At 44.3% G+C, this 21,091-nt stretch overlaps 1 pseudogene; it reads right to left on the reverse strand.

Moving 5' to 3' along the window:
* Positions 1-12,399: 12,399 nt before the first annotated feature.
* LOC121433975 lies at positions 12,400-13,142 on the reverse strand (annotated as a pseudogene).
* Between the last annotated feature and the right edge of the window lie 7,949 nt (positions 13,143-21,091).

Genomic DNA, 21,091 nt, shown 5'->3' on the forward strand with positions numbered 1-21,091 from the left:
CCTTTCTTTAAAAAATGAAGCAGATAATCAACATAAAATGATTCCTTCCCTTTATTGTCCCTCATCTCCTTCCATGAGGGTCCCCACTCTCTGATTTCATAGCCAATTTCAGGTCCCTTCTCAGGCACCACTTGTCACCCTCCAGAGGTAGAGGGACCTGGGAAAATGAGATGGACTGGAGTCTCATGCAACAGCCAACTTTATTCAGAGCAGCAGACAAGTTATACTCTGAGGGTAAGAAAGTTCACATGAGGTCACGCTGTATACAATGGCAAAGACAAGCTGAGCATGACAAAATCATGTTCTTCACAGAAGCACACAAAGGACTTTTAAAAACATTTTAATGAATATTGATAATAAGCAATAAAAAACAATCAGAAATAAACCATTCTTTTCTGCTATGCCTGGACAGAGCGTGGAAACAGTCCAAATAAATTTCTGTGATTTGGAGAAACCCAAAGAGAAGATGTTTGTCCTGTTTTCTTGGAGTGCTTCCACAAGCACTCAGAATTCTCAAACTACTCCATTCCTGGGTCATGTTCTTAAACGGAGGGAATGGTTTGTTTGGTTTATGCTTCCACATCACTGTTTATCATCAAGGTATCAGGACAGGAACTCACCCTGTGTAGGAACCTGGCATTAGCTGATGCAGAGGTTATGGAGGGGTGCTGCTTACTGGCTTCTTCACCATGGTTGCTCAGTCTACTTTTGTATAGAACTCAGGATCATTTTCCCAAGATGGCACCACCCTAAAGGGCTGGGAACTTCCCCATTAATCAGTGATTAAGAAAATACCCTACATTTGGATCTTATACTTCTAGCTTGTGTCAAGTTGACAGAACTAGCCAGCCCGTGGCCATTGGCCACCATGAAGCAGTGACTGTAGCCCACAGAATACCTTTGGCACAGTAGAGTTGTAGCCTTCCCTATGGTACTGGTAATGAGAAAGTTAGAATCTCATGGAGATGTGGAAGCCGTTTTCACAGCTTCACCTGAGATTCCAGTCTCCACTTCTTCCTGCCTTAGCTGCTAATTGACTTGGGGAGTGCATAGGAGGTAGAATCTTGATTGAGGCTTGGGACCTTTTCTCATACAGCTTTTATTTTATTTTATTTATTTATTTTTGGTTGTCACCTATGTTGGAGCCAGAATTTCTGGTCATGCAGGTGCGTTTGAGTCTCCCATGACCTATAAATTACAATGTAATCTGGTAATCCAAGTAAACTGGTCCATTCAACTCAACTTAGATGAATCAATTCTTTGCACAGTTTTTACCCTGATCTGGGCTGGATGATTTTTTTTTTAAATGTCTTCCTAGGAAAAGTCACATGGCAGGGAGAATTTAATAGTGAAGACTGGCAAGCTCTGAGTAGCCACAGCTTCATCATTCTGATTATATAGAGGAACCAGACACAAACACAAACACCTCACAAATATGAGGTAGTTTCTGAGGGCTGTAGGCTGCACACCACACTCTGAAGGCTCTATTCTCTGTTCTATTACGTTCCACTTACTAGTAAAATCACGTGGTGTTTGTCTGTATGCAGATGACCGATTTCACTTAGCATAATGTCCACAGGTCCATGCTAGTTACAAACAATGTGTCCAGAATAAGGAAATGATGAAGTTATTATACTAACCCATCTGTCTAATTTTATGTGCTTTACGCGAATGGCATATTTGAATCTGATTTCCCGGTTGCCTTCACTATCCACTACTTATTTAGAATTTTCATCATATGTTAAATTTTTAATTATTGTTCTGATCAAGCTTTTGTTTTATTTTCTTTCATTCTACTCTTTTTTTTAAGGAAAAATTCACAATACCAACTCTATATGCCACTCAGAGTCCAGATCATCCTTGGGCATGCTGTGTCAACAACTACATATCTCCTGTCTATTCTCTTTTTAAAATGTTTTAATTATTTAAAAGTTCATTTTGTGGGTTCATATGTGTGTCGCAGGATGCATGTGGAGGCCAGAGGACAACTTGTGGGTGTTTTCTTCATTAGTGATAGATCAGGTTGTCTGGCAAAATATAACCATAATAACCCAGAATCCAAACTGTTACAGAGGTTTTAGTCATGTGACACAGCTGAAAAATAGTTGTGGATAGAATCACTGAAAAAAAAATTGTAGTATTCTTAGATGGAGGTGGATTTTTCCATCTAGATTGCCGATCAGATTTGTCCTGCCAGCTGTTGCCCAAATAACCACAGAGACTTATTATTAATTATAAATGCTTCTTATTAGCCAACTCTCACATTTTAAATTAACCCATATTTCTTTTTTTTTTTTTAATAATTTTTTTATTAAGAAAAGAAGAAAAAAAACATAAACAAAAAACAAGTTTCCACCTCCTCCCAGCCTCCCATCTCCCTCCCCCTCCTCCCACCCTTCTCCCCCTCCTCCTACCTTCTACCCCTCCCCCCACTCCTCTCCCCCTCCCTCTCCAGTCCACAGAGCAGTCCAGGTTCCCTGCCCTGTGGCAAGTCCTAGGTCCTCCCCCCTCCGTCCATATCTAGGAAGGTGAACATCCAAACTGGCTAGGCTTCCACAAAGCCAGCACATTAAGTAGGATCAAAACCCCGTGCCATTGTCCTTGGCGTCTCATCAGCCCTCATTGTTCGCCATGTTCAGAGAGTCTGGCTTTATCCCATGCTTTTTCAGTCACAGTCCAGCTGGCCTTGGTGAGCTCCCAGTAGATCAGCTCCACTGTCTCAGTGGGTGGGTGCACGCCTCGTGGTCCCGACTTCTTTGCTCATGTTCTCCCTCCTTCTGCTCCTCATTGGGACCTTGGGAGCTCAGTCCAGTGCTCCAGTGTGGGTCTCTGTCTCTGTCTCCATCCATCACCAGATGAAGGTTCTATGATGATATGCAAGATATTCGTCAGTATTGCTCTCGGATAGGGTCATTTCAGGTTCCCAGTCCTCAGCTACCCAAGGAACTAACTGGGAACCTCATGTTGGGCACTTGGGAGCCCCTCTAGGGTCAAATCTCTTGCTCACCCTAAAGTGGTTCCCTTAACTAAGAATTGTGGTTCCGTGCTCCCCTATCCACCTTTCCTTTATCCCAATTCTCCTGATTCCCCAAGTCCCCCCTCCTTCCCTTCTACCTTTTCTCTCCCCATCTCCCCTTACCCCCATCCCACCCCACCCCCAAAATCCTAATTTTCTCCCCGGCAATTGGGTCTACTTCCCTTAGCCAAGAGGATAACTATATGTTTTTCCTTGGGTTCACCTTCTTACTTAGCTTCTTTAGGTTCACCTATTGTAGACTCCGTGGCCCTAATTTATGGCTAGAAACCAATTATGAGCGAGTACATCCCATGTTCATCTTTTTGGGTCTGGGACACCTCACTCAGGATAGTGTTTTCTATTTCCATCCATTTGCCTGCAAAATTCGAGAAGTCATTGTTTTTTACCGCAGCGTAGTACTCTAGCGTGTATATATTCCATACTTTCTTCATCCATTCTTCCATTGAAGGGCATCTAGGTTGTTTCCAGGTTCTGGCTATTACAAATAATACTGCTATGAACATAGTTGAACAAATGCTTTTGTCATATGATAGAGCATCTCTTGGGTATATTCCCAGGAGTGGTATTGCTGGGTCCAGGGGTAAGTTGATCCCGAATTTCCTGAGAAACCGAAACACTGACTTCCACAGTGGTTGCACAAGATGGCATTCCCACCAGCAATGGATGAGGGTACCCGTTCCTCCACAGCCTCTCCAGCAAAGGTTATCCTTGGTGTTTTTGACTTTAGCCATTCTGACAGGTGTAAGATGATATCTCAAAGTTGTTTTGATTTGCATTTCCCTGATTGCTAAGGAAGTTGAGCACGACTTTAAGTGTCTTTTGGCCATTTGAACTTCCTCTGCTGAGAATTCTCTGTTCAGTTCAGTGCCCCATTTTTTAATTGGGTTAATTAGCATTTTAAAGTCTAGTTTCTTGAGTTCTCTATATATTTTGGAGATCAGACCTTTGTCTGTTGTGGGGTTGGTGAAGATCTTCTCCCAATCAGTAGGTTGCCTTTGTGTCTTATTGACTATGTCCTTTGCTTTACAGAAGCTTCTCAGTTTAAGTAGGTCCCATTTATTCAATGTTGCCCTTAATGTCTGTGCTTCTGGGGTTATACATAGGAAGCGATCTCCTGTGCCCAGCTCCTGTAGGGTACTTCCCACTTTCTCTTCTATCAGGTTCAGTGTGTTCGGGCTGATATTGAGGTCTTTAATCCATTTGGACTTGAGTTTTGTGCACGGTGATAGATAAGGGTCTATTTTCATTCTTCTACAAGATGACATCCAGTTGTGCCAGCACCATTTGTTGAAGATGCTTTCTTTCTTCCATTTTATACTTTTAGCTCCTTTATCGAAAATCAGGTGTTCATAGGTTTGTGGGATAAAATCCGGGTCTTCTATACGATTCCATTGGTCGACTTCTCTGTTTTTATGCCAGTACCACACTGTTTTCATTACTGTAGCTCTGTAATAGAGTTTGAAGTCAGGGATGGTAATGCCTCCAGAAGATCCTTTATTGTATAGGATTGTTTTGGCTATCCTGGGTTTTTTGTTTTTCCATATAAAGTTGATTATTGTCCTCTCCAGATCTGTGAAGAATTTTGATGGGATCTTGATCGGGATTGCAGTGAATCTATAAATAGCCTTTGGTAGAATTGCCATTTTTACTATGTTGATCCTCCCAATCCAAGAGCAAGGGAGGTCCATCCATTTTTTGGTATCCTCTTCAATTTCTTTCTTCAATGCCTTAAAGTTCTTGTCAAATAGATCTTTCACTTCCTTGGTTAGATGTACCCCAAGATATTTTATGCTGTTTTTGGCTATTGTGAATGGTGAAGCTTCTCTGATTTCCCTCTCTGCTTCCATATCCTTTGTGTATAAGAGGGCGACTGATTTTTTGGAGTTGATCTTGTATCCTGCCACATTACTAAAGCTGTTTATCAGCTGTAGGAGTTCTTTGGTGGAGTTTTTGGGGTCGCTTATGTACACTATCATATCATCTGCAAATAACGAAAGTTTAACTTCTTCCTTTCCAATTCGAATCCCCTTGATTCCATTATGTTGTCTTATTGCTATTGCTAGAACTTCAAGCACTATATTGAAGAGGTATGGGGAGAGTGGACAGCCTTGTCGTGTTCCTGAGTTAAGTGGGATGGCTTTGAGTTTCTCTCCGTTTAATTTGATGTTAGCTGTCGGCTTGCTGTATATAGCTTTTATTATATTTAGGTATGACCCTTGTATCCCTAATCTCTCCAAGACTTTTAACATAAATGGATGTTGAATTTTGTCAAATGCTTTTTCAGCATCTAATGAAATGATCATATGGTTTTTTTCTTTCAGTTTATTTATATGCTGGATTACATTGATAGATTTTCGTATGTTGAACCAGCCCTGCATCTCAGGAATGAAGCCTACTTGATCATAATGGATAATTTTTCGGATGTGTTCTTGGATTCGATTTGCCAGTATTTTGTTGAGGATTTTTGCGTCGATATTCATGAGTGAGATTGGCCTGTAGTTCTCTTTCCTGGTTGAGTCTTTGAGTGGTTTTGGTATCAGAGTAATTGTGGCTTCATAAAAGGAGTTTGGTAATGACCCTTCTGTTTCTATCTTGTGGAATACATTAAGGAGTATAGGTATTAGATCTTCTTGGAAGATCTGGTAGAATTCCGCATTGAAACCATCTGGTCCTGGGCTTTTTTTGGTAGGGAGGTTTTTGATAACCTCTTCTAATTCTTCGCGACTAACAGGTCTATTTAGATTGTTCACCAGGTCCTGATTTAACTTTGGTATATGATATTTATCTAAAAAAGTATCCATTTCCTTTACATTTTCCAATTTTGTGGCATATAGGCTTTTGTAGTAAGATCTAATGATTCTCTGAATTTCCTCTGTGTCTGTGGTTATGTCCCCCTTTTCATTTCTGATCTTATTAATTTGCAAATTCTCTCTCTGCCGTTTGATTAGCTTGGATAGTGGTTTGTCAATCTTGTTGATTTTCTCCAGGAACCAGCTTTTTGTTTCATTGATTTTTTGTATTGTTTTCTGTGTTTCTATTTTGTTGATTTCAGCCCTCATTTTGATTATTTCCAGTCTTCTACTCCTCCTAGGTGAGTCTGCTTCTTTTTTTTCTAGAGCTTTCAGGTGGGCTGTTAAGTCTCCAATGTGAGCTTTCTCTGTTTTCTTTAAGTGGGCACTTAGTGCTATGAACTTTCCTCTTAGGACTGCTTTCATAGTGTCCCATAAGTTTGAGTATGTTGTTTCTTTATTTTCATTGAATTCCAGGAAGACTTTAATTTCTTTCTTTATTTCTTCCTTAATCCAGCTATGGTTCAATAGTTGACTGTTCAGTTTCCATGACTTTGTATGCTTTCTGGGGGTAGCATTATTGTTGAATTCTAACTTTAATCCATGGTGATCTGATAAGACACAGGTGGTTACTAATATTTTTTTGTAACTGTGGATGTTTGCTTTGTTACCGACTATGTGGTCGATTTTCGAGAAGGTTCCATGAGCTGCAGAGAAGAAGGTATATTCTTTCCTATTTGGATGGAATGTTCTATAGATGTCTGTTAAGTCCATTTGATTCATTACCTTCACTAATTCTCTTATTTCTCTGTTAGGTTCCTGTCTGATTGACCTGTCCATTGGTGAGAGAGGAGTGTTGAAGTCTCCTACTATTAGTGTGTGCGGTTTGATGGCTGCCTTGAATTTTAGCAATGTTTCTTTTATGTACGTGGGTGCTTTTATATTAGGGGCATAGATGTTCAGGATTGAGACTTCATCCTGATGAACTGTTCCTGTTATGAGTATAAAATGCCCCTCTCCATCTCTTCTGATTGATTTAAGTTTAAAGTCAACTTTGTTAGAGATTAGTATGGCCACACCTGCCTGTTTCTTAGGACCATTTGCTTGATAGGCCTTTTCCCAGCCCTTTACTCTGAGTAGGTGCCTGTCTTTGTGGTTGAGGTGTGTTTCTTGTAAACAGCAGAATGTTGGATCCTGTTTTCTTATCCAATCTCTTAGCCTGTGCCTTTTTATAGGTGAGTTGAGTCCATTGACATTAAGTGATATTAATGACCAGTGGTTGTTAACTCCGGTCATTTTTTTTTTTAGTCGTAGAGTTTGTGAGTTTCCCTTCTTTGTTTTGTGTTGGTGAAGGGTCTCTAGATGTCTGAGGTATTGTGGTCATTGTTGGACTCCTTGGTTAGTGATTTTCCTTCAATTACTTTCTGTAAGGCTGGATTTGTGGCTGCGTATTGTTTAAATTTGTTTTTATCCTGGAAAATTTTATTTTCTCCATTTATAGTGAATGAAAGCTTGGCTGGGTATAGTAATCTGGGCTTGCACCCATGGTCTCTCAGTTTCTGCAGTACATCTAACCAGGACCTTCTGGCTTTCATGGTTTCCATGGAGAAGTCAGGTGTAAGTCTGATAGGTTTACCTTTATAAGTAATTTGGCCTTTTTCCTTTGCAGCTCTTAATATTCTTTCCTTATTTTGTATGCTTTGTGTTTTGATAATTATATGGCGAGGGGATGTTTTTTTTTGATCCAGCCTATTCGGTGTTCTGTATGCTTCTTGCACCTTCATAGGAAAATCTTTCCTTAGGTTGGGAAAGTTTTCTTCTATAATTTTATTAAATAGATTTTCTGGACCATTGAGCTGCCCTTCTTCTCCTTCTTCTACTCCTATTATTCTTAGGTTTGGTCTTTTTATTGTGTCCCATATTTCCTGAATGTTTTGTGATGAGAGTTTGTTGGACTTGCTGCTTTCTTTGATCAGTGTGTTTATTTTCTCTATGGTATCTTCAGAATCCGAGAGTCTTTCTTCTATCTCTTGTATTCTGCTGGTTATGCTTGTTTCTGTAGTCTCTATTCGTTTACCTAGATTTTCCATGTCCAGACGGCCCTCTGTTTGTGTTTTCTTCTTTGCCTCCATTTCAGTTTTCAGGTCTTGAACTGTTTCCATTATCTGTTTGATTGTTTTTCCTTGGTTTTCTAGGGTATCATTCACTGATTTATTCAATTCTTCAAACTTTCTGTTATATTTCTCATCCATTTCTATAAGGGCGTTTTTTACATGCTGTTTAAGGGTGTCAATCACTTTCATGAAGTCAATCTTTTCTCCTTCCTCTTGATTAAGGGGTTCTTGTCCTCCCGTTGTGAGGTCGCTTGTTTCTGGTAGCTTCATGTTGCTTTTCAGCTTGTTGGGCGAATTCTTGCCTTGACGTCGGCCCATCTCTTCTTCCAAATGCTCCCTATGGATCTTCTTTTACCGGATTAGGTCTCCTTGCCTACCAAACGCTGTCTCTCCCCAATGTTGGCTCTCCCAATGCTGGGTCTCCCCAATGCTGGGTCTCCTGGCGCCGAAAGATCAGGCCTCCCTGCTGGTTGGGCAGCTCGCAGACAAAGCGCCTACCCCGCTTGGTGCAGGCAGGCCACAGAAACAAAGGAACTGCTGCCCCCCGGGAGCCCCGGCTACTCGGACTCAGCGCCCAGATAGGCTGGGCTGGGCGATGCCACGCGCCAAAAGAGGGCAGTGGGGGCGAAGTGGGGAGGGCTCTGGACGGAAGCTGGGTGGGCCAGGAAGAAAGAGGCAGCACCCGGGGAGTAGAGGCCCTGCAGAGAGCCCAAACAGGACAGGGGGCCAAGAAACCCCCGAGCTCCCCGTCCCAGGCTGGCGCCGTGGGCCAGAAACTCACCCCAATGCTGGGTCTCCTGGCGCCGAAAGATCAGGCCTCCGTGCTGGTTGGGCAGCCCGCAGACAAAGCGCCTACCCCGCTTGGTGCAGGCAGGCCACAGAAACAAAGGAACTGCTGCCCGCCCGGGAGCCCCGGCTACTCGGACCCAGCGCCCAGATAGGCTGCGCTGGGCGATGCTACGCGCCAAAAGAGGGCAGTGGGGGCGAAGTGGGGAGGGGTCTGGACGGAAGCTGGGTGGGCCAGGAAGAAAGAGGCAGCAGAGAGCCCAAGCAGGACAGGGGGCCAAGAAACCCCCGAGCTCCCCGTCCCAGGCTGGCGCCGTGGGCCAGAAACTCACCCCAATGCTGGGTCTCCTGGCGCCGAAAGATCAGGCCTCCGTGCTGGTTGGGCAGCCTGCAGACAAAGCGCCTACCCCGCTTGGTGCAGGCAGGCCACAGAAACAAAGGAACTGCTGCCCCCCGGGAGCCCCGGCTACTCGGACCCAGCGCCCAGATAGGCTGCGCTGGGCGATGCTAGGCGCCAAAAGAGGGCAGTGGGGGCGAAGTGGGGAGGGGTCTGGACGGAACCTGGGTGGGCCAGGAAGAAAGAGGCAGCAGAGAGCCCAAGCAGGACAGGGGGCCAAGAAACCCCCGAGCTCCCCGTCCCAGGCTGGCGCCGTGGGCCAGAAACTCACCCCAATGCTGGGTCTCCTGGCGCCGAAAGATCAGGCCTCCGTGCTGGTTGGGCAGCTCGCAGACAAAGCGCCTACCCCGCTTGGTGCAGGCAGGCCACAGAAACAAAGGAACTGCTGCCCCCCCGGGAGCCCCGGCTACTCGGACCCAGCGCCCAGATAGGCTGCGCTGGGCGATGCTACGCGCCAAAAGAGGGCAGTGGGGGCGAAGTGGGGAGGGGTCTGGACGGAAGCTGGGTGGGCCAGGAAGAAAGAGGCAGCAGAGAGCCCAAGCAGGACAGGGGGCCAAGAAACCCCCGAGCTCCCCGTCCCAGGCTGGCGCCGTGGGCCAGAAACTCACCCCAATGCTGGGTCTCCTGGCGCCGAAAGATCAGGCCTCCGTGCTGGTTGGGCAGCCCGCAGACAAAGCGCCTACCCCGCTTGGTGCAGGCAGGCCACAGAAACAAAGGAACTGCTGCCCGCCCGGGAGCCCCGGGTACTCGGACCCAGCGCCCAGATAGGCTGCGCTGGGCGATGCTACGCGCCAAAAGAGGGCAGTGGGGGCGAAGTGGGGAGGGGTCTGGACGGAAGCTGGGTGGGCCAGGAAGAAAGAGGCAGCAGAGAGCCCAAACAGGACAGGGGGCCAAGAAACCCCCGAGCTCCCCGTCCCAGGCTGGCGCCGTGGGCCAGAAACTCACCCCAATGCTGGGTCTCCTGGCGCCGAAAGATCAGGCCTCCGTGCTGGTTGGGCAGCCCGCAGACAAAGCGCCTACCCCGCTTGGTGCAGGCAGGCCACAGAAACAAAGGAACTGCTGCCCGCCCTGGAGCCCCGGGTACTCAGACCCAGCGCCCAGATAGGCTGCGCTGGGCGATGCTACGCGCCAAAAGAGGGCAGTGGGGGCGAAGTGGGGAGGGGTCTGGACGGAAGCTGGGTGGGCCAGGAAGAAAGAGGCAGCAGAGAGCCCAAGCAGGACAGGGGGCCAAGAAACCCCCGAGCTCCCCGTCCCAGGCTGGCGCCGTGGGCCAGAAACTCACCCCAATGCTGGGTCTCCTGGCGCCGAAAGATCAGGCCTCCGTGCTGGTTGGGCAGCCCGCAGACAAAGCGCCTACCCCGCTTGGTGCAGGCAGGCCACAGAAACAAAGGAACTGCTGCCCCCCGGGAGCCCCGGCTACTCGGACCCAGCGCCCAGATAGGCTGCGCTGGGCGATGCTAGGCGCCAAAAGAGGGCAGTGGGGGCGAAGTGGGGAGGGGTCTGGACGGAAGCTGGGTGGGCCAGGAAGAAAGAGGCAGCAGAGAGCCCAAGCAGGACAGGGGGCCAAGAAACCCCCGAGCTCCCCGTCCCAGGCTGGCGCCGTGGGCCAGAAACTCACCCCAATGCTGGGTCTCCTGGCCAACCCATATTTCTTATCTACACTCTGCCACTTGGCTTGGTACCTTTTCTCAGTACAGCAAGCTCATCTTCTGCTTCCTCTTCATCTCCCTGTGACTCCCGAGACTCCTCCCCTCCTTCAAGCTTTCTGCCTGCCAGTCCCACCTAATCTCTACCTGTCCACATATTGGCCAGGCAGTTCTTTATTAAATCAATCACAGTGACCTATATACACAGTGTAAAGGAATATTGCACACTAGAGTTAGGCTTATGCCTTAATTTTTAAAAACTTAAGAGTCACCTCTGATATCCTTTATTTAAATTAGTGTAGAATCAGACCCTCCGCAGCTCTGGTGACAAACAGCTGGATAGTGTTGTGCAGAGAACCTGGCATTAACAAAAGGCAGCTGCAAACAAGCCTCTGTCCCTTTTCTCTTTTCTTTCTTTTTTTAAAGGTGAACCCTTTATTGAAAACTTGAAACACTCTTCACATCACACCTTCATCAAAGCTCTTAGGTAGCCTGCACAGAAAACTGAGCTTTTCAACATAGAGGGTTAGTCTTCATCCAATCACCCTTATTTATTCATTTTGAAAAAGGCAATCCACATTTTATTACTCAGCACAGAAGCTATAGACAGATAAAACATGAAATGGTATTTATTAACCAGTTTATCTTTTATGTATAATGTTTATTCCTGCAGAGAATGTTCACGAATATAAGACCAGTGAGGTGTTTCAGGACATTTAAATGCAGTGACTGAGCATTGGTCATCTAGTGACGTACTGCACAGCACATGTCAGCCTCTCACAATTCTGTAAAGTCTTTTATGTGGGTGGAATCTTACAGACACTTTGAAGAATCCCAAACAGACCTGTGGCACTAACATTTAACAAACATAGTATCAGGAACAAGATATGGAATTTCTTGGACTAGCGTGACTAAATCACTGTTTGATAAAATTTACCAAATTCATCTTTATGTTTCCAGTCATGGTAGTAGTAAACCAATTTTACAAATCCTTATTAAGGCCATTTTCTCAGTGCCTGACAGCTGGTTCACTTAAGAGCACTAGCTGGTTTTGTTGAGGATGCAGGTTCAATTCCTAGTAACCATATTTTGGTTCAGAACCATAAGTCTTACTCCAGTCAGTAACAGATCATTTATGATCTCTTCCCTTCTCTAGAGGTACCAGGCACACACAAGCTATACAAATATAATGCAGTCAAACTATTCATACACAAGGAATGAATATAAATATAAAAAGTTAAATAAAATAAAATTTCTTCCCCATGTGGTCACAGAGAGAATGAATTCTTGATATCACTATAATTTGCTAAGGTCTTTCTCTCTCTTTGCTAAAGTCTTGAGTCTCTCAGAAGATTTTCTGAGAATAAACATATGCTTAAACTGCTATGTGAGATTTTGTCTTTCCTACAACATTGTAGAACTGAGAGTTCTTTCACACTCGTTGAACATAATAATGAGAGAGTTTCTCGAATTCTCTCACGGAGCATGCCAACACTCAGGCAGAAGTCCATCCCTGTGAATCAACACAACAGGGCTAAAAGTTGCATAACCAAGAGCAAGAAATTTTTGAGTATTTACTACCCAATAATTGACCACTAAAGAGAGACTTAAAAATAGAGAAAAAGCACAGTCAGCCCAATAGAAGAAAACAAAACAGAGCATCAGAAGGAGGACACTCTGAGCAGCTCTCAGCTCAGGGGGAGTTCTGTAGAGAAGCTTGGAGTTCTGGAGGTGGAGGACATGCTGGTGGTGCTTGTGGAGAAGAAGTACCATGTAGCCACTGGCCCCTCCCATGGCTCCTTGAAACACGGCATCTCTCAAGGCCATGAGAAGGAGAACAATCCATTTTGTTTTCTGACTTTCTAGCATAAAATGACAATAGTTGTCACCATTCTTAAGCTCTGATATATTCAGGCTTATACTTGTGATGGAATAAATTAGGTTCATACCTATTAAAGCGTTGAGTATCCAAAAGAATAAAAAGAATGGAAGGATGTGCCATACAGACTTTGGTCTGAGCCTCCACCACCCAGATGCTCTGGGACTGATGATGATGGCCTGGACCACAGTGAGGAGACTGCTGGTGCAGATGGAAACCCCACGGGAAACCCTCTGCAGGTAAATGAAAATCTTACATCCTATGTCATCTAGGAAGTTTATTAAACCAAAAACTGCTATTGGCGCTGGCAATCCTCTTGCAAGAAGGATTATGATGTTTGTAAAAGCCAAGTGGATGAGAATAAGGTGTATGGGTTTCTTCTCAGAGCCTCCCCACCAAATGAACATATAATTGACAGAAACGAAAATATTCCCCAGAGTGCCAACCATCGTCATTAAGAGGAAAATGGTTTCCTTTATGAAATTCAAAACCATTTTTAGGTAGAAAAACTGCTGCAAACATTTTTCAAGAAAACATCAGAAATGTTAGACATGGACCTGAAAAGTGCACTTTTCACAATAGCATTTTCTAGTGTACAAGAGGCAGTGGTGAACATATGTAATATTGCAGATTAGGTCCTTGAAAAGCCTGCTTTTCCCCAGCGCAGACCCTGGGATATTGTGTGTGCTCTGACAGCTGAGTTTAGTAACTGTTATTCAAAACTAAAGTTTTTAAGAAGGTTTTTATTTATGAGCTCTGCACTAGCAAAAATGACTTGTTCAAGTTGTGTGTGTGTGTGTGTTTCTGTCTGTCTGTCTGTCTGTCTGTCTGCATGGATTATCCTGATTAACTCTAAGCATAGCTGAATTGAACTCCATTGTCTCCATCCAAATTCTTCCTCTGTTTCTCACTATATTTTATATTCCCCACCCAATTCCCCAAATCTGAGGCTCTTGCTGATCCTGTCTGCCTCCCCCACATCACACTTATAGACACTGGGAACCCTGCTGGGTCGGCACCTGTAACATCTCTCAGATCTGCTAACTTTACCCTCCACACTGTTCCCTTCTTTGTTTAATATTCCTTTATTCTCTGCTTTTTGACTAATTGAACAATTTCTAGATTTGCCTTTGGCATCAAAGCATTAAAACTTCTATTTCACCATCTTAATTTTAAATTTAAAATTTGTTTATTGACCATTCTATGACTTCACTGCATAAATATGTGTACTGGTTATTTTTTAAGGTAGTCCTCAATGTCAAATCAAATTGTGTGACCTTTCAATTTAGGACATGACAGTTAAAGCTGAGTCATAACAAGATGGCAGAAAAATTCATGTACCCACCTGGTAGCAGCTAAGGAGTGTGTCTAGCAGAACCCTGTAGTGCTTCTTAGGAGAGGGTGTACAAGAGAACTGTGGCCCCAGTAGATGAATTCAGGACATTTGTGACTCCAGTGAGTGACTTCAGGGCATCTCAGGGAGCATGGACCAGCTCTCCACCAGGGGAGCAGATGAGGAGGATGGAAGAAACGGATTAATGAGGTGTTAGGTGCAGCCGTGAGTTGAATGCAGTCATTAGACTTATGACTCCTCAGTATTGGCTACGTACAGTACAGTGGTTTAGGCATACTGGGATGAGTAAGATTCTGCCATTAAAGAAGTCATGGTGGCCTTTGCCTCTGTGGGACCTTGTGAGCAGAAGTTATGTCAGCTTGTTTGGAAATGTGCTTCTCTGCCTGTCTTTTTCCCCCCTGCTTATCAGGCAGGCTGCATTGCTCCACATTGGTCTGAGCTGATTCCAGAATTCAGATCTCGACAGGATGTCATTCAGAGCACCCTCCTCATTTCGCAGGGATTTGTGGTAAGCATTGGCACCTTTTCTACAAGAAGAGGAGTCTGCATGTTTCATGAGTTTGTGTGTTCTGAGTACTTGGAATGCCTCTGTTCACACTGCGCTTCTTCCTGTGAAACCCACAGGTTTGTTTTAAACGTCTATGTCTTCATGATATCACCTGTGTCCTGTATAAACTGAGCTGTGTTTCCAGGTTTGGGTTTATGTTGCCGCATGGCTCTAGAAATGTCAGTTATTGTTTTTCAACTGCTCCTCTGACAGAGGGGTAATTATTGCCTGTATTTCTAGGTGCATCCTAGAAATCATAGTAGCACCCCAAGTATCTGCACAGAATGAAATACACTCCAGACATTAATACCAAGCACATCAGCATTCCTTAGCACATTTACAATAAATATTAAGTATTTAGTCAGAGGTTGGAATCTCTAAAAATCCCTTCAATAATTTACCCTAAATCCTGATGGGAAATATTGTCATTTTTCTGTTTCTTGAATGTTTGATTTCCTGAGAATTCCTACTTTTCTGCTCTTATCTTTTTTCCTTCAAAGTTTCAATCACATTTCAGAACAGATTCTGATGTTCTAATAAAGGATTTCTTCTACTGGAATGCACTGTCCCAGGAGGGAGACATTATTTCCACATTATAATGGGCAATGCTATAGGAAACTAATTTAAAAGACAGGATGGACTTATGTTTAGCTATATGGATGATCCCTTGTCTGGGAATAAACCCCAATAACCTGATGTAGGTTACATCCATCTTTCCTAGTTTTCTAAAAACAAGCAAACAAAAGCAAAACAGATTATTTGTCTTTGCTGCTTAGCACTGGAACAAAACTAAAATGAGCTATTTCAAGATGCTCTAGTTTACAGCCTTAATCCTTTGTAGCAGGGAATCTCAAGATGGTAATAATAACTCATACACTTACTGGTTTATGTTTCTCCAAACCCAGCAGGCATACAAAGACTGTACCGGATATAAGTATGTATAATATTATGTGATAGACTGCAGAGACAAAGAATGGATACAGAGGAAAAACCATCTGTAAATTAGGAGTTACGATGTTATTATAAAAGAAAACACCTGCCAATATTTGAAAAGTGGAAATGCATCAAACCTGAAAAGAATCAATGTTACAAATGCTAGTGATACTGTAGGAGTCACAATGCTGGCAAACACGGTGACTAAAACAAGAAAATTTATTTTTCTTTTGTCTTGTTATTTTTGAGATAGAGTCTCAATAATTCCCTTGCCTCAGTCTCTCTAGTGCTGACATTACAGGAGTGTTGTCATGATTTTCTCCAGGTTTTGACAGACATCTGAAAATAGTCTATATACTATTGATTCCTTTAAGAAAAAACAAGAAAGAAACCGTAGGTTCTCATCAGCCCTCATTGTTGGCCATGCTCAGAGAGTCCAGTTTTATCCCATGATTTTTCAGTCACAGTCCAGCTGGCCTTGGTGAGCTCCCAATAGATCAGCTCCACTGTCTCAGTGGGTGGGTGCTCCCCTCGTGGTCCCGACTTCTTTGCTCATGTTCTCCCTCCTTCTGCTCCTCATCGGGACCTTGGGAGCTCAGTCCAGTGCTCCAGTGTGGGTCTCTGTCTCTGTCTCCATCCATCACCAGATGAAGGTTCTATGATGATATGCAAGATATTCGTCATTATTGCTCTAGGATAGGGTCATTTCAGGTTCCCCATCCTCAGCTGCCCAAGGAACTAACTGGGGACCTCGGCTTGGGTATCTGGGAGCCACTCTAGGTTCAAGTCTCTTGCCAACCCTAAGGTGGCTCCCTTAACTAAGAACCGTGCTTCCGTGCTCCCCCATCCAACCTTCCTTCATCTCAGTCCTCCCCCTTTCCCAAGCTCCCCCCCATTCTCCCCCTCTCCCCCCTCTCGCCCCATCTCCCCTTACCCCCATCCCACCCCACCCCCAAGATCTCAATTTTCTCCCCGGCAATTTTGTCTACTTCCCATAGCCAAGAGGACAACTATATGCTTTTCCTTTGGTTCACCTTCTTACTTAGCTTCTTTGGGATCACCAAGTGTAGACTCCGTGACCCTTGTTTATGGCTAGAAACCAATTATGAGTGAGTACATCCCATGTTCATCTTTTTGGCTCTGGGATAATGGCACGGGGTTTTGAACCTACGTAATGTGCTGGCTTTGTGGGAGCCTAGCCAGTTTGGATGTTCACCTTCCTAGAAATGCACGGAGGGGGGAGGACCTAGGACTTACCACAGGGCAGGGAAATCTGACTGCTCTTTGGGCTGGAGAGGGAGGGGGAGAGGAGTGGGGGGAGGGGGAGAAGGGTGGGAGGAGGGGGAGGGAAATGGGAGGCTGGGAGGAGGAGGAAATTTGTTTTTTTTTTTCTCTTTTCTCAATAAAAAAAAAAAAAGAAAGAAACCGTAATCGATGGGCCAGCCAGAGCTCTGTCATAGTACTCCAGTTTGAGGATGGATAGTGATTCCTCAGCATTTCTTTTCCATCTCTGTAAGTCCAGGAACTAGTCTCCTTTGATCTTTCTGGAGCCAGGGACCAGCCTTCTCAGGGACAGAAGGAAAGTGGAGGTCCTGAAGATCACAGAGCCTCTCAACTACTCCCTGGATTAGTCAGAGAGAGTCTTCTGCTTTAATGAAATTCTCCATGGTACAGCAGGGGGAATTGAAGATCTTACCTCCATGTACTCACCTGGACCTCTGTGATACAGACAGGATCTGGAGTAGCTCTGGGAGGGTGACACTGCCTGGTCATATTTGTACTTCAGGATTTGTGGGCTCTTGGCTTCTACCAGGAATTGCAGACAAATTTCATGTTGTCACAGTGTCAGGGGAAGGAAGGCTTCTGCAGAGCCCTGTTCCCTGAAGTACAGCTTTTCTGTTTCCACAATTACTACATCTGCTTTGCTCAGAGATTATTTCAAGCTTAATTAGGGTTTAATTATTCTGCGAGGAAGGATGTGAGTTGAGAAAATGAACGACTAACTAAGTTTCTGTGTACGGAGCTCCCTGAATCTCTTGAGTGTTTTTCATCTTTTCAATGTGCCAAGTTGTGGTCTGAATGGCAGACCAAATCCTTTCTGCCCTTCTAAATTCTATCTTAAACAGGAGTAAAATAAATAATTCCCAGCTCTAGGCATTCTGCTTACTAAGTAAATTCCAAACATGATCCAGGACATGTTTAGAGTCCCTGTGCCAAGCTATGACTTGACAGAAGACCAACCTATGATGCACAGATCAAGTCACTGGCTTTCCCTTTTAAATCCATTCCTAAACCGGATTAGAATGAATGATGCTCAACCCTGGGGATTCATGTGCAAGTCCCACACATGGACTAGAACAAGTTGAGAGTCCTTTGTTCTACCTTTCCCCGTTGTAGTGAAGGTCTTTGTTGTAACTGATTCTTTCATTCCTTCACATTAAATGTCATATGGGACTTGAAATTAACATTTTCTTGGTCTCATTCCAAAAGCAACATTTACTTACTATAAAACTTCAATGACATTTCTAAAACTTATGTGTTCCCAAGAGTTGAGTTTCCATGCACATTTTATCCTAGTTCCTAAGTGGCCCTACCCAGCACAGATGAAAAATGATGTAGATAAATATACAGGGATAAGACTAGAAGCAATGACATCATTATTTTGTTCTTGAAGAGAAAGCATCATTGGGTTGACATAGGAGATGAGTTGGAGGTCATGGCTCTTACTCTGTGCCCTGCATGATGGTGTCTCCATACATATAGGCACAGTTGACACATACTAGAAGCTAAAAATGCTCCTTCTGTAAATGAAATGACAGCTTTTGAGGAAACCAGAATTTCTGTCTTCTCTATTGAATGTGGAATCCAGGACTAGGAAAACTAAGTTGTATATTACATATGTCATAGTAGGCAGAAATTGAAAAAAAAAAAACCAAATTGGTTGTTGGCCAAAGGAGCTTATGAAATCCCCAAACAATCCAGGCTATTGTCAAGACTCTAGGTTTCTCCTCACAAACTGAGTTCAAGTCTCCATTGCTTAACACCTCATGATACTACGCACTGGACTTGGAGACATCAAGCAATGCCTAAAGAGTCTTCACTTCTATGTCCCAGTGTCTTGCTGTAGGAAGGTACTCTGCATTCTGTCAAAAGACAAACATACACTCAAACACAGCCACAAACCCTCTGTCTACAATAGTGTACTGCCTGCAGTATATGATAGGACTATGGTAGCACAAAATATATGACAGTAACCAACCCCACAAGATGAAACTTATGCTAGACACTGCTTGATTAATCAAGAACCCGAGAATAAATAGCCCAGGAACCCAGGGTAAAACCAAATAACACATGTCTAAAGACAGGAACAATGTAGTGACAATGTGACTCCCCTAAATGCTTATGAAGAGTCACTTGTTGAGGTGATTCCATTCCAAAGAAGGTTCTGCCTCCTCAACACTGCCAGATGGACATCACACTTCTAATCTCTGGGGTCTCTGAGAGATCCTTAAACCATATTGAAACCACAGAAGTTGCTTAGTATGCAAATAATGTTTAACATATCTGAAACTCTATAGGTCTTCCTTATGTGAACATGCAATGCATTCCTCTAAATCATTTTCATCTAATGAAATTTCCACAGTGATTTACCCAGGATTTTAAGTCAAATGCTCTCACACTTCATATCCTAGCCTTCAGACAACATTATTGATTCTATCTTAAATTATTGGAGATCTAGCTTCCTCTATAACTGCTACTGCCCAATTTCTACACTCCCACATTTTTAAATTCACAGAAATGGCTTGATCACATCTCATACGAAGACATCATGCTCTTGAATCGTTCTATCAAGAGAACCTGCTCTTGTATAGGAATTTTGAGTTTGAGTTGCCACATATTCTGTCTACCAAGCCACCCTATCCCCAGGCTCATCCCAGATGAAGAGGCACAGGAAGTGTGAAATAGAATTGCTACTTCCTGATGTAGGGTTGTTCTAAAAAGTACCTTCCACTCAGGGCCTCTCAGTGGCCTTGCTAACATCATCTCAGAACCACGCAGTCCTTTTATTGGCTCTCCTTCCCTATTGCATCCGTACCACTGTCTGCATGCTCTCCTTGTCTGACTCCGGATTAACATAATGATATGATATGATGATATGATACGTTAGTACACTAGGGCAAAGCAAAATCCTGTCGGAGTAGCTGAGAACCCAATATTCATGAGGTCCTTCAGGCTGGGTACCTCACCAGTAGGAGTAGTCTCAACATTGCTGTCTCTCATTGGGTCCATAAAGGGCAGTTAGTCCACAATCAGGCACCTCAGTAGTCCCACTCTGGCTCCAGAAGCCTGGAAGTTTCCCAGACGGCCACTGGTTCTGCTCTCAATAAAGGAATCATCCCCAGCAGCAGCAACAGAACAAATCAACTCAGAGGCAAGAGGGAAGGCTACACAAGCACAAGGCAGGGAGATCTTCCCTCAACCACATCCTTTTAATGTGGGCAGATAACATTAGGAATCACCCCCAATAGGGGTGTGACAACCTACATCAATCAAGGCAATCAGGACAATTTTAAGATGAGGCTCCCCACTCAGAGGACTGACATAGTAACTTTTCATACTAGTGGTCTTGAATCTATATGATCAACACATTAAAAACTTAGTTTAACTTAGCAAAGAACAGTATTTCAGAGACACACTGCCTGGCTTACCTCTTGCTTTACTCTGGAGAGTTTCAACTCTTGGACCCAGGAAGGAGTGTGGCTGCACTGGCTCCTCTCCAGGCACAGTGCTAAGCTACACAGGGAGCAGAGCCGTTCAAGCCCACTCCCTGTAAGAACTGTTTGAGTCTTTCTATCTGTCCTGGGAAGGAGTGTAGTGAGCTGATGGACAGCGTTGGTGAACAGCCCTTATGGTCCTGGATCCCTTCAGGAGACACACTCACACAGCCCAGAGTGAATAAGAGCCTCCCTGAGATGACTGCAGTGCAGTGTCCTGAGGACTGAGGTATCCGGGTACATTTGGGATCCTCTGGTTTTCCTGGGCCTGAGGCGATGGAGCTCTCAGGCTTCCAGCTTTTGGAAGAAAAGGGCTGCTTGTTGGTTCCCGACTGCTCAGCCCCAAAATAATCACACAGAAGCTATATTGTTTAAATCACTGCTTGGCCCATTATCTCTAGCTTCTTACTGGCTAGTACTCAGTTTAACCCATTTCAAGTAATCTGTGTATCACCATGTGGCTGTGGCTTACTGGGTAAAGTTCCCAGTTTCTGTTTCCGGCGTGGGCTCCATGGCTTCTCTCTGACTCAGCCCTTCTTTTTCCCAGCATCCAGTTTAGTTTTCCAAGCTTACCTATGTTCTACCCTATCAGGCGAAGGCATTTTCTTTATTAAACAATGGTATTCATAGCATACCTAGAAGAATCCCATATCACCTAGTGTTCTGCCAATTGCCAAGGCTGTGTCAAATGGTACCACTAACACAGATCTTCTCTGCATGATCAGCACTGCAGTCCCCTGTTCTGCAGCTCAAGAGGGTGCACCTTTGCAGTTCCAGGGAAGACAGAATCTGGGATTCTAGGCCAAAGAGGAGCTGAGACTTATAGAACACTCG

This window comes from Microtus oregoni, unplaced genomic scaffold, assembly GCF_018167655.1.
Source record: "Microtus oregoni isolate MIOR12 unplaced genomic scaffold, Mior012 000042F_ref0000377, whole genome shotgun sequence".
Lineage (NCBI taxonomy): Eukaryota > Metazoa > Chordata > Mammalia > Rodentia > Cricetidae > Microtus > Microtus oregoni.